Source organism: Lepeophtheirus salmonis, chromosome 5, assembly GCF_016086655.4.
Source record: "Lepeophtheirus salmonis chromosome 5, UVic_Lsal_1.4, whole genome shotgun sequence".
In the NCBI taxonomy this organism is placed as follows: domain Eukaryota; kingdom Metazoa; phylum Arthropoda; class Copepoda; order Siphonostomatoida; family Caligidae; genus Lepeophtheirus; species Lepeophtheirus salmonis.
In genome coordinates, this window is record NC_052135.2 from 17,551,487 (window position 1) to 17,565,359 (window position 13,873).

General features: G+C 33.2%; 1 long non-coding RNA gene across 1 annotated transcript; it reads left to right on the forward strand.

The window, feature by feature from the left end:
- Positions 1-8,750: 8,750 nt before the first annotated feature.
- On the forward strand, positions 8,751-10,700 carry LOC139905358 (uncharacterized). The gene is made up of 2 exons (XR_011780028.1): positions 8,751-9,275; positions 9,342-10,700. It is a non-coding gene; the product is annotated as an uncharacterized lncRNA (long non-coding RNA).
- Positions 10,701-13,873: the final 3,173 nt, after the last annotated feature.

The following is a 13,873-nucleotide window of genomic DNA, read 5'->3' on the forward strand; positions in this document are numbered from 1 at the left end:
GACAGTTTTCCTTCATGGCAATTTTCTCCAGGCCAATCTTCTACGTGCAATTTTCTCAAGGCAGTTTTCTGAGCACAGTATTGTATATACAGAGTGATCCTAAATACTATAAATTGACTAATTATGTAAATATATATTTTTTCCTATAGTTATTACTCCAAAATGTTCCCTGAATACTACTAAGTATCATATCAATATCTGACAAAAAAAAATTCCAAAATGGTCGCTCTTTACAGAAGTTACAACATTGAGTCTGTTAGGCAAGCCATCACAGAAGGTAAAGTCCACTTCCATGGTAATGTTGCCCTAGTAGCCAATTAGGGATACTTTCAGTACATTCAAATTTAAATGGGGGCTTCTTGAAGGCCTTGTCTTCTAAAATGAACCAGATTTTAAAATCTATCGGATTCAAGTCTGAACTAGTCGCGGGATTATGTATTTTTATTTTTTTGGTGGGTGCTTGGTTTTTGGATTTATAATTAAGATTAAATTTTTGAAAATAACTATGGGTTTTTTGGAATTTTTTTTCAAAAAAATTAATTTTTTGTGAATAGTTTGGATTATTTTTCAGAAATTTAATGTTTGAAATTACTTTTCCAAAAAGTTTAATTTTTTGATATTTTTTCCAAAATATTCAAAAAACCAAGCCCCCTAAAATATAATCCTGTGGACACCCCTGATAGTAAAATGGTATTTTTTAAACTGTTATTTAAAATATTAAAGAATTGGAATCGGTATCGCAAAATTTTACTAGAATCGAATTCGAATCGGCAATGGAATTTTTTTGGAATCGTCCCATCATTTGTAGAAAGGTCACCATCAATCTGAGGGTGACAAGTTAGGACATCATTGACGATTTGAAAAAGGTTGATTCCCATGTTTTAAAAGAAATTGTTGGTAGAGTATAGCATCTTTCTAGGCTCTATGGTAAACTTCCTAGAAAAACAACTTTTTGACGAAAAAAAACATATCCTAAATCGTTTGGAGATTCCCAGATAACAAGTTAATTTTAAACAATTCAACATGCCCTCGCTCAGCAGCCACCATCTTCTCCATCCTGCCCCGAATTGATTTGATGCCCTGATGACTTCCGCTGAATCGACAGCGTTCCACTCCCTCGTAATAGAGCCCTTCAGGGTCGCGATGCTCTTGTGGCTGACCTTGCACACCTCCCTCTCTAACTTCCCCTACCAGTAGTAATCACACGGATTGAGGTCGGATGAGTTTGAGGGCCAGGTGTTGCGATCCCAGAAAGTGAAGTGGGAGTTGAAGAGGTTAGTGGTCCTCATGGCGATGTGTGCGGGCGTTGAGTCTTGTTGGAATATGAACACCCTCCCAGCGGCCATATCCTTCATCCAGGGGATGACGAACTCCTCCATGACTTCGGCGTTAACCCTTTCCTTGGGATTGAAGGAGAAAGGAGGCATCCCCTCATCGGTGCTGCGGATGACACCCAGGGTCTTCACGGAGGCTGGGAACTTTGTGGTGAAGACCGCAGGGACCTCTTCTCTCTCCTTGGCAAGCCACCTGTCATTCTGGACGTTTTAGCTTCTGTCGACAGTCCAGTTCTTCTCGTCGAAGAAGAAGATGATTCTTCCTCCATGGCTCTTCAGGTCATTGAGGAGACGCTTACCGTTGGTGAGCCTGGTGGCCTTCATGGATGCCGTGAGGATGTGTTGTTTGGCCATTCGGTATGACCTGTACCCGAGGTCCTCATTCACACCTTGGAGACCAGCTGCTTGCTCACTCCACGGTTCTTGGCCAACCTGGACAAGGAAGTCCCCGGCGAAGCCTCGATGGACTTCCGGAGGCCTTCAAGGAAGGGGGGAGTGCGGATTCGAGCACTTCTCATGTTGTGGGCCTTGCGGCAGACCTTCCCCTTAACCTTGCAGGCATTGAAGACCCGGTACACCGTGGTCTTGGGGTAGTTAAGAAGCTTGTAGATAGCAGAGGGCTTGTGTCCCGTGCGAGCCCATTCGAGGATGGCGTCTCTCCTTGCTTGATCCATGATGACTATTGTTTGTTGTCAAAACAATTGTGGTGAAAGTTATAGTTTATTGTTCATGCAACCTTTTATATTAGTATGATTTAACCCCGAATATCCACATTATGGATCTGGATGAAGTTTAAAGTAGTTCCAATTTATCGTGGACACCCTGTATAAGTCAGTAAATGGACGTTATAAAATGACTCAGATCTAAAGTACACGTACAAATTAACCTCAGCATATCTCAAACGAAATCTGGTTTGAGTTACAAAATCCAAATCTTAATCCGATAGAAAATTACTTTCGTGAATGGAAGTCTCGAGTGCAACGTGGAAATCTCTATGATGGAAAGGAATTAATTGAAATTTGCAAAGAAAAATGGAAAAATATTCAAGTAAAAACTGTCAAGACGTGATAAGATGATATACAAAAAAATCTTTCAGTTAAAGGTGGGATATTTGTTCAGAAAAAACTCAGTCTAACGATTATAAATGAAAAAAAGGCTGTTCTATGTCCTCTTTTTTTTTCTTTCATTATTCTATAAATCGCTGTGGGCGTGTTAGAATCTACCTCTGAAGTAAGAATTATCTCCTATTTTTGGTATAAATGTGCAAAAATGCATACAAAAATGATTATATATTAATTGAATTGTTACTGTTCTAAAGAGGAAACCTCTAGTCTACATTTAAAATAACATATGCATGGAAGAAGTTTATGAGTTAGATAAATATTTAATCATAATTTTGTATCTAATCATTCCTTTTAAAGTTTACTGAATTACTAAATCTGAAATCTGAAACTGATTTGAGAATAGATAATGGTGCTATAAAAAAACCAAAAAGTTCTGCTGTGAACCAAAAAAAAAAAAGAAGAAGATTGTCACAAAACTATTTTCTAATTAATAAAATTTAGGCTAATATAAAAGATTCATTATTATTTTTAGTGTTTTATTCTACAATACTATGCTACGAAACAATTGATGTTCAAGTTGAATTACATAGAAGGTTGATTTTTCTCATAAATATCTAGTTTTTAACTTCGAAAATAGGAAAATATTGCACCCATCCTACAACATGGAGAAAAACATACTCGAACATTAATATTTAATCATTTTAATCAAATCTAATTTTGTACGTATAATTATATAGTAATTAAATGCTATGTAATTAATTAGTTAATGTACTATAATTATTATCCCTGTTTCAATCTAAGGATCAAATATATATTCATAAATCTTTCTCAATCAACTCCCTTCCAACTCATTTCATAAGCATAATTATACCTTCATAATTATGTTTATGTGAATAAAAATGTTTTATTAATTTAGTATAAATATTGAACTTTCCATAAGAGTACCTAAATCCTATCATAACTTTCATTTTCATCAAACTTACTTTAATTCCCTTCAGACATTGGACGTAGTGACCATGTATAAGACACATGCACGTCAGAACCCTCAAGTCACCAGTATAATAAGAAGACTTTTTTTTTTTTAAAGAATAAGACAGTTTTACTTATAAATGATCATTTTCTTAATTATTGAAAAATGAATTTATTCTAGTCCCTAGTTCAGTAAGATTATTATAACTTCAAGTCGAGTTGCAAGTCATAAAAAACAACTGGAGTAGTGTTGTGTCGGTCCTTATTTATTCGTTCCTTAGGACTTTCAGTTCTTGGGACCAGCTCTTAACTGTCAGTTCTTGGATTTGTACATAAAAAATTGAGTGGTTTATTAAGCCAAATGAAATATATAAGATATGTATTAAGAGTAAGGCCATGGGCGTCCGTATGGGGTTAGTTGGAAATAAAGGAATGTTTATTTGGAGGAGGGGCTGTACCCCCCCAAATAAAGGAATGTTCCCTTTTTACTAGAAAATTTAATATTAGAATTTTTAATTTTTCAAATTTTTTCCCCAAAAAATTTAATTTTCTCTAACTAGCTATGGATTTTTGAAATTTTTTGTGAATTAAAATTTTACAAAAACGAATCCCTAATTTTCATTTCTTTCATTTATCAGTACTTTGAGTTAGGGATGTCTAAATGAAAAATCTCGATTATTTCAAACATCGTTTTTCTTGGTCGTGGGGATCAAATTTAGCTCAAGTCTACATGGATTGTTCTAAGAGACCATTAAAATAAATAACACCCAAAATATGCAAACCATCTATCTCATTGAAAGTATTGATGGTCAAATGAGATTGAGTTATAGTAGCATTTATGTACGGAATACCAAAACCCTTTCACACAACCTTTATTCTTACTTAGATGCCAGAGTTGTACTTTTGATTTATTTCGGTATACACCGTTCAATCTGAGTGAGGGCCACAGAGGTTGGAACTTTAAACCAAAAAGACAGACCGCCCGCCTGCCTGAGAAAGACGGTCGTCAATATTCCAGTTTGGGTTCGGTTTGAAAATCCTTGACCTGCCTCAAAATTTATCTAATTCGGTCCTTTAAAGAAGTTCAGTATCAAAAAAAATTATTATTCTGAATCTGTCTGACATAAAAAAATCGATTTCAATTAAATAATAGTCTAGATGGGTTCTATAGATGACTTGCTTATGACATCATATGAAATTATATGTTATGTATAATTCATATTTGTACAACTTATTCATCAAGATATGTTAGAAAATCGGTTGATAGATTCAGACCAAAAAATCGGTCTACGATTTCAAAATGATTACATTTCAATGAGATTTTTTAAGATCACCATCTCAACCAAAATATTAGTCCAAATCGGCTTAAAAAATCTTTAGCAACAAACCAGAAAAAAAAAGTTTTCGACACTATTCAAAATCTACAGTTTTATTTGTCGCATTGGAGAAGAATATGATCAATAAAATATAAATTACTCTACATAACAAAACAAGATCCTAACTTATAATTGTGTTATAATTTATTTATCACAATTACTGATGACTTTTGTTGATTATTCTAAATATTTATGTACTTCAATCATGTTTATTTTTTTTACAACGTTTAGATGTGTATATTTATAAATATTTCTGTTTGTATCACATTTGTCATTAGTATTTTTAAGAAAAAAAAAACACCAGCAAATATTTTTACTTTTGTAAAAGTTTTTTTACTAACAAACTTTTAAAATGAATAATAAATTTGGAAAAATGCATAAAATGGTTAAGGGAACTAGATCCCTCCAAATGAATTTAAAGTTAAGAGTAATCTATATTTTTCATTATTTCATTTCAATACATTCTACGTTTGATGACAATTTGATTTCCCTTGTGGCACTCCCGTTTTTTTTCTTCTTTTTCCTACAGTCTATTAGGTTTAATAACATATTGAATACGTATGTCAATTGTCTTAAATTATTTGTCTTAAAACATTCTATCTAAATAATTGCATAATTTTCCTTTTCTTTGCAATGATGATTAGTGCGAAAGTTGTAAATAATCCGCATTTTTGATGTTACGAAAAAAAGAAAAGCAAGATCAACATGGTGACTATGAGAGTGTTCTCTATTTTCCAAAATTATCATAGATCACAAGGTGTACTTAGATGTTGGTAATGACCTCCTTAAATATATTTTTATGTATCATCAAAAATGTTACTTTCCATTAAGTCAAAGTTTCAATGTACCGGCAGTACTTCAAAATGAGATCAAATTAAAAAAAGAAAAAAAATTATGGCCTATGAAAATATAAAAAAATTATATTTTTTTGAATTGTTTACTAAATATTTTGACTTTATTATCCAGTCAGTTTTTAAAGTTAAAAGTGAGGCCTAATAATGCGTATCTAACGATTTAAAAACTATGAATATGCATTTCCATTTGTATATCAAATACTAAAAACGTTTATAGAATAAAATTTGTTATAACCAGAAAAAAGTAATAGGTTAGTTTTATTCGTGAAAAAATATCATAATATAAATTGATCAATGAATAGAAAATCCATAATTGTTTAATTTGTATGCCGTTATGATTTTTAGCCTACAAAATCGACTATATAATAAATTCAAAAAATTTGAAACAAATTAAAAAAAAATTATAAGATAATTGTATTAAGATTTTTTTCTTTCTTTAATTTGACTTTATTTTGAAGTACTTCCATCTTAGAGAAACTTTAAAGGGATGGAGGGCAACAGTTTTTGATGGCACATAAAAAATATCATAGGAGGTTATTACAAATAAATCTCGTGATCCACGATAATTTTGTATTAAGTCAACTTTACAAAAGAGCGAACACTCTAGTGACCATGGTAATTTGAAGAATGTCTTGAAGGAGAGCAGCTTAGCTATTATGAAGTTTTGACATAGACAAGAATTACTCGTCTGTCAATCCTTCATTTTAGTTTGAGTCAAAGAAGAACTTACAATTAAAAGTCAATTCGCTTTTTTATGTAGTAAAAATGGAAGTTTACTCCTCAGTAATTATGTAAATAATAATATTAGAGTTGATCATAGGCAAAGTTCAGGGGATAAAATAAGCAGCATAAGTATTGAAAAATTAACCAAAAGATTACAAATAGACTTTGACTTTTTTAAAATTGATGGATCCAGTGTTATCAAACAATAGGGTTCTATAACTAGTTTAAGTTAGTTAAGAATTTATTTCTGTTTACCATAGTGCATACATTCATTAAAAAATAATACAGATTTGCATACATTACAAAACTATATTTACATACGGCAAAGAACACGACCACATAAAGGGGTATAGGTATATGCTGCTACAGCAGAAGTTGATCTTAAGTCCTACTTAATTTTATGGTTATTTTCAATCATTTTTTAATATTTTTTGTACATTTCATAAATTTACGAAGATCTTCATCCTCTTGATATAAGAGCAACTAATCATAATTTTTTTTTCTTTCGCTTTGGTTTGACAACCCAATCGAAGAACATATCTGTTTGAGACTGCTTTTTGCCATCACGACTTTTTGAATATATATTTGAATTTTTTCCAGAGTCTTTTACTCTCCCTGCTTGATTTAGAAGGTCTTCTCTTGGCCCATCTGGCATTCTGTGGCCCTCAGTAGCAGTTTCTCTGACACTGCCAGTTTCCTTGGCCTTTGGAGTCTCTTTACAATTACTTTTACCAGTGCCAGCATCAACACATACATTTACAATTTCCTCCGTGGAACTACCTGCACAATAATTAACAATGGTAGTGATTTTGTGTTGATTAGACTGTTCAACACAGGGTTTACAATTTTCATCTTGTTCTATCACCATTTCCACAGTTTCCTCACTTTCTTGAGTTATGGGCGCGTTCCGAGGTTCCTTAAAGCGCACCTTTCCTGCGGAAGCCACTTTTGGGGTGAAGTCGATAGCTTGTAGAATGTCAAATGCTGCTTGATCCACATCATCGAGGTGTAGGACTTTTCCTAACTGTCTCATTTCAGATTTGGTCAGTTCGACCTTACCTCTTACGCGAAGGGAGTTTCATTGAAATGCAATGATCTGAGCAAGTATCTCATTGTAAATGTTTCCTGTGACCCCTCTGATAAAACCGGTAAGCTTTTTCTTGGCATTTTTTTCCTCTCTTATTTTCTCCACCTCTCCCCACGAGGCTGGCAAGAGAGGTGTATCGTTCAAGATAACCCTGCGGACATATTGTTCCGTAGCGTAATTACTGATATGTATCACCGCTCTTTTGTTGGTGTAGCGGAGACCTTCATAGTCAGGTAACAGTTTTGTGGAGGATTCTGTGGTGGATAAGATACGTATATAGTATGCGTCCAGTATTTTATAACTTTGTTCCACTCAATAAGGGAGATGTGCTCACTATTTTTCATTACAATAGTGATTTCTGTCGCCTCTTGGCAAGGCTTTGATTGTGGAAACTTTTTTGCTCAGCAGATTCCTGCTTTGATCTATGAGGCCTTTTGGATGGAGGAGCTTCCTTAAAATGACCCTCCCTCTCTCGTTTCTTAATTAGAGGGTCTTGATTTTCAGTTTTTTCAGTTGCAGAGTTGCACTTTCCGATTATTATATTTGATGGAGTTTGACTTTTTAACTCCAAGTTTGTCATTTTCTTTTTGAGGTTCTTTGGAACCTTGTTCTCCCATCGTGGGATGAGCTTTTACCCTGTTACTCCACTTGTTGTATGTGACGGTCTCCAATTTTTGGTCGACGACATTTATATTTAGATATGTTTTATCACTTTCATTTTCAGCCAAAGTCAATCTATAACTAGTTTATCTGGGAAAGAAGGAGGGAAGATACAAGTTGCGATTTTGTACAAGTTGCAACTTATACATGAAAATGGTACAAGTTGCAACCAAAAATAAGATGGATGATTTTGAGATAAAGGATTTACTGTACTTGGGATGAGGATCATGCAATAATGGAATATTCCATGGATGATCCCTAGTTTTTGATGATATCTTAACAAATTACTAAAATATACGTATTTTGTGGGACATTATAAAGTTCAAATGCTCACAGTTATATTACTCGTAAATGCATAATAACCATCAAATTTTAATAGATCAAAATAATATGATAGTATCTATGTACAGTTGGTAATTAATATGCTCAATGTTGCAATTAAATAATGAATTTAAGACAAAGAAATTGCAACTTGTACAGACATCGCAACTTGTACACAAAATATATATTAATTTCTTTTATATGTGTTTTTTTGTCAATATGATTTCGCGTTTTCCATCTAGGGAGGAACGATTTGTAGATAAGAAGAAGAATAAAGCTTTAAACCAAGTAGATGAACGTGACGTGATAGTATGGTTAGTTTGACATATTATTCGCTAGATGTCACTTTTCCTATAAATTCATTTATTGATTTATACTGAAGATGGTCACACATGTTTTTTGTTTTGTTTATCATTATATTGTATGATATTCTTGTCTTAAAAATATATACATTTATTATTTTGTTAATTATATTACTTTAAAATTATGTCAGCTGGCAAGAATCATCTTTCGGAGTCTTCGTATGTTTTAATCTGTAAAGTCTACAACCTGTCCTTCAAGGGAGCAGACGATCTTTATGATCATGCGAAGACACATTTTGAAAGATACGAAAAAGCTTCGGCGAACTCAATCTCTTCTAATAATTTCAACTGCCAGGATTGCAAGGCTATACGCCTGACTGTCAGCAACTTAGTCGAACATTCTTGATTCCATGTTTTGGAGGAGTATGATTCATATCATAATGAGGTCCCTGACATAAAATTACACATCAATATGCCTGAAGGCATAACTTTTGCTCAAATTATTTGCAAATTTGTCAATACTATCTTTGAAGATTACAATTGTATACCTACGTGAATGCACTGTTTCAGCATCGCTATTTCAGGGTGAGTAATACGCAGTTCAAAATATCATTTATATTATAAGGCCCCAATTCTTTCGTATCTCCATAGATAAGTGAATTTTGACCTCTATATTTCCTTGAAGTGATCCACTCGCTCCCATAATCTGTCAATATATCTTCTGGATCTTCGCTTTCCGCCCCAAGTTTTCTCATGGAATTTGATAAGTGGTTGTACACGAAGATCACTTTACAAGATAAGTATAAAGGATTTTCCAGGATAAATTGACCTTAAATGCGCTCTTATACCAGAAGCTTGCAACACATGCGACTGTATAATGTTTTAATATCAATTCAAATTACTAATAGATACATTAAATTGTCATGAACGAGATATATAAGTTAATACAAACTGAAGAAACACACCATTAATAGGAAACCACTCAAGAAATAAGTTACAATTGTCAATTGTCGATATATTGTTTCAATTATAATATATTATCATTGCAGCTTAAATAGGTTTACATCTTGATGAGAAGATCTTCTCTGATGGCGAGTATCTTCCCATAAACGAATCTAAAACTATAGTTAATAGTTATTTATTAATACTAGAATTAAAATATATTCACTATTCAGAATTTACTTTCGACATTTGTGACTCAAATCTAGCAATTTTTATTAATACACGAATACATTCTAGTTTGTAGCTAGAGTTGCTATTGTAGAAATAATAGCCAAATAATGCCCCTAAATTCCAACCAAGACATTTTTCAGCCGTATATTGTTTTCCTACTCATTTCAATAATTGATTTAAAGCTTTAGGACAGGCGTGCACTACCTGTGTGTGTGTAGTGGGGGCATGAAAAAATAAAAAAATATAAATATAATCCTTCGGACGCCCCTGCACTAGTTTGGGATAAATTAATATTACTACAAGTTCTTTTGGGGTAACGCTAAAGAAAGGTTACCCTGCCTCTGGTCTAGACCGAATTTTAAATGAGATCGACTTTTTGTAATGATGATCCTTACCAAATTTTTATTATAATAATAGGTCTACAACAAAGCTCTTTAAAGGACCTATTTAGTTCCGTCCCCTAAAAGTTATAATAGTCTCAGACGGCTCAATGATTTTCAGACTGAAACCCAACCCTACAAACTAACAATTCATTTTAGGGTTTTCCCCTTTTTCTTTTGGGAAGACAGTTTGTGGGATACACGACGTGATTTGTACATTCTCTATAACGAAGAAATCGGTAGTCATTGGCATCTCTTCCACATAAATAATTAACAAATAAGGAATTACAAACTAATCATTATAATGTCAATTTCCACGTTGTAATTAATGGATTTTATTATAAGTTTTTATGTTTATTGTAAGTAAAGATATGCATAGAGTAGCTTTATCCATTTTTGTAACAATTTTTAAGATATTTGCTACATAGGTATAACTACAATATATAACATAATATTATTGTCTTAAGATCTTCACTACATAACCAGGTATTCAAAATAACAACAAAAATATACCTATCAATAAATTTTTGGCATCCCATTGCCAATATATATCCAAGCCATCTTTGCAGATGTCATTTCCTTTTCAGGTTCCAAATTTATGCTCCATCTTTTTTCCTTTATCACGTTGTTACTTATTAGAATTAAATAAGTAGGATTGGAAATCTTAAGCATATTTGGTATGTAAAAAAAGAAACCCAAAATTAAAATGGTAACCCAAACAATTTGTAAAATATTTGAGAGGAGAGCATCTTAGCTGTCATGACGTTTTATTAAAATAACTTCAATCTATAAGGCATCAATAACAGGAAGAAAATAAACACAAGCCCCTCTCCGTATCAAGCAAGGACAAATGCAGAAATTACTTCATTTTCGATCCTCAATTCTACTCTGAGTCAAACAAGGACTTACACCACTAACTCTGCAACAAACCCTCATCGTTATTCATGAGTACCCAAGGAAAAGAGAATAATTATAACAGTTTCAGAATATTATAAAAGTATAAAAATATTATTTTTAGAAAAGATGGCTTAGTAATGTGTATCTCTCGTTGTATAAGGTCGATTGGTTTACACTACATAGCGTTAGAAAAATAAATTTCAAACTACTTTTTTTAATAAGATAGTGTGAGCTTGTTTGAGTGCTTGTCTAAGATGGACACCAACAAAGAGAAAATACGCCATATTTTACAGTTTTTCTTTGATAAATGCAAAAACAGAATTATTTGAATAAAAGTATTAAAAGTATTGGCGTATTGCCCACTGCATTTTGACCTATGTTTCTTTCTTATTTGGGAGAAAAGGTTGCGAAGTACAAAAAAGTCTTGTCATGTGAAAGTAACTAGTTTAAAAATATCGAATATATTAATGTTGGGTTTTGGTCTAAAAATGTTAGACCCATCTGAGACCGTTACAATTTTTATTGGACTGAACAATTTTGGTTCTTTAAAGAAGAACAGTCTGCACCGATCTCGAAGAAAAAATAGACCTGTATCGGTCTCATTTAAAATGTGATATGGACCGATTCTATATATAAATTGTCGATGACTTTTTGTGTATTTTAAAATTGTGAACATTGAGCTAAAATAACATCATATGAAGTTATATTTGTACAGTTCACAAATCAGAGTAGGGGAGATAATTTGTCTAGATATTGAGACCCAAAATACAAACAAAAACAGTCTACTTATAAATTGAGACAGAAAAAATTGGTTCACAATTTGAAACCGATTAAATTTCGCTCTACGATTTAAGATTGTGATCTGGACCGAAATATAAGTCCAAATTGGACTTAAAAAATCATGTAAGACCGAATGGGGAAAAATATCAATATTTGGACGAATCTCAAAACTAGTATTGAAACCGGGTTATACTTCGAGGTAAGGGCCTTGACTAGTTATAAACAAAACTCAGCAAAATCTAAATAGCAACAGTGAAACAACAGCCAATAATATGGAGAGACGTCGAGTCGCAATTTTGGAAATTTCCGCGCGGGGAAAAACTCCCAATAAAGCTAAGATAAAATCCTGTGTCGTTGGCCACCATCTCACCTAGGCTGAAGGGTGTCTTATCTTGAACAAAACGACGACATCGGCTGGCTTTTTCTTAAGCTTGTTGAGAAGAATCTTCGACCTTGCAAGGCGTTTTTCCTTGTCTACAGGCTTGAGGGCTTGATGAGGGGTTATCATGTAGACCCTCAGGGCAAGATCTTTCTTAACAAGCCGGTCCATGGTCCTTCTGCTGACGTTGAACTCCCTGGAGAGGCCGCTAACGTTGACCTTGCCACTCATGCCCTCGACATACTTTTTCACGGCAGCAACCATTTTGTCCGGTCTTCGAGGTCTTGACTTAGATCTTGTGGTCGCCTCATGTGTCACATTGGCTACCATGCTGTAAGCGGTGGTGCGGCTGCAGTTCAGAACCTGGGCAATTCAAGTGGAGTTTTTCCCCGCGCGGAAAGTTCCAAAATTGCGAATCGATGTCTCTCCATATTATCAGCTGTTGTTTCACTGTTGCTATTTAAATTTTGCTGGAGTTTTGTTTATAACAAGTCAACACCCATGCCTCGAAGTATAAGCCGGTTCCAACTCAATAAAATCACGAATATGTGTATGGCGTAAAATTTAACGGAGTGCTCAGTTTTAGACGAACACACCTGTATTATCAAGTAAAATGCTTGTGAGTAATTTGATTATTAAACAATTCATTGCAATCACTTTGATCATTAAGGATTTGATTAAGATACAATTTCATTGCAAACAATTTGTTAATATAGTGCAGGGATGTCCAACCTGTGGATCGCTGGCAGCATTGATACTCGCCAAATGTTTAGGTGTGGTGTACGAATCATTCTTACTGAAAGTAGTATTCTTTAGAAAAATTGTCGCAATATCCTCGAAATGTGTAGAACGCTTATAATATGTACAAACATTGAAAAATATTTGGATGTATCTCGTATTTACCTTTGCTATTCGCACAACTCAATTGATTGAACTATTATAGGTATTATACTTAGTGGGCTCTGTAAAGATATATGTAACTCTGGTAGTGGTTTATGACCATCATGCGACTCCTCTGAAACTGGAGGATTCAGGTATTTTTTATACTCTCTAGATTGACACTAGAAAGCCCAATTTTTAATTAGATTTGGATTTACAAAGTTACATATAACTAAACCTATGAAACTCTTAAAATTGCCTTAAATTAAAGAAGTTTTGTCTTAAAGTCAATTTAGTTTTTTGAATATGTATTTGCTTGATTGACTTTTATCATTAAGAGGCTTAATTTAAAATATTGCACTTCTAATTGCATTATATTTTTGCCATATTGAATAGCGTTTGATTGAAAATAAAGTAGAATGGTTAAAATCATAAATATATATCTTTGACCTTTGATATATTTTTCCGAGTTGCCATAAATTGTAGCAAAAACACATTTTGAACATTATTCATTTTTTTATCCTAAAGGTCGGAATTAAGGCCAAAACATTAGTTGCTAAAGTCTTTTTTTTAATAATATAAATCAACTACAGCCAAAATATGTACATTACGATTATGGAAAATATTACTGGTTATTGCAAAAAAAAAAAAAAAATCAATAACTTTTGTCAACTTTTCTTCGAGATCTTCAATAA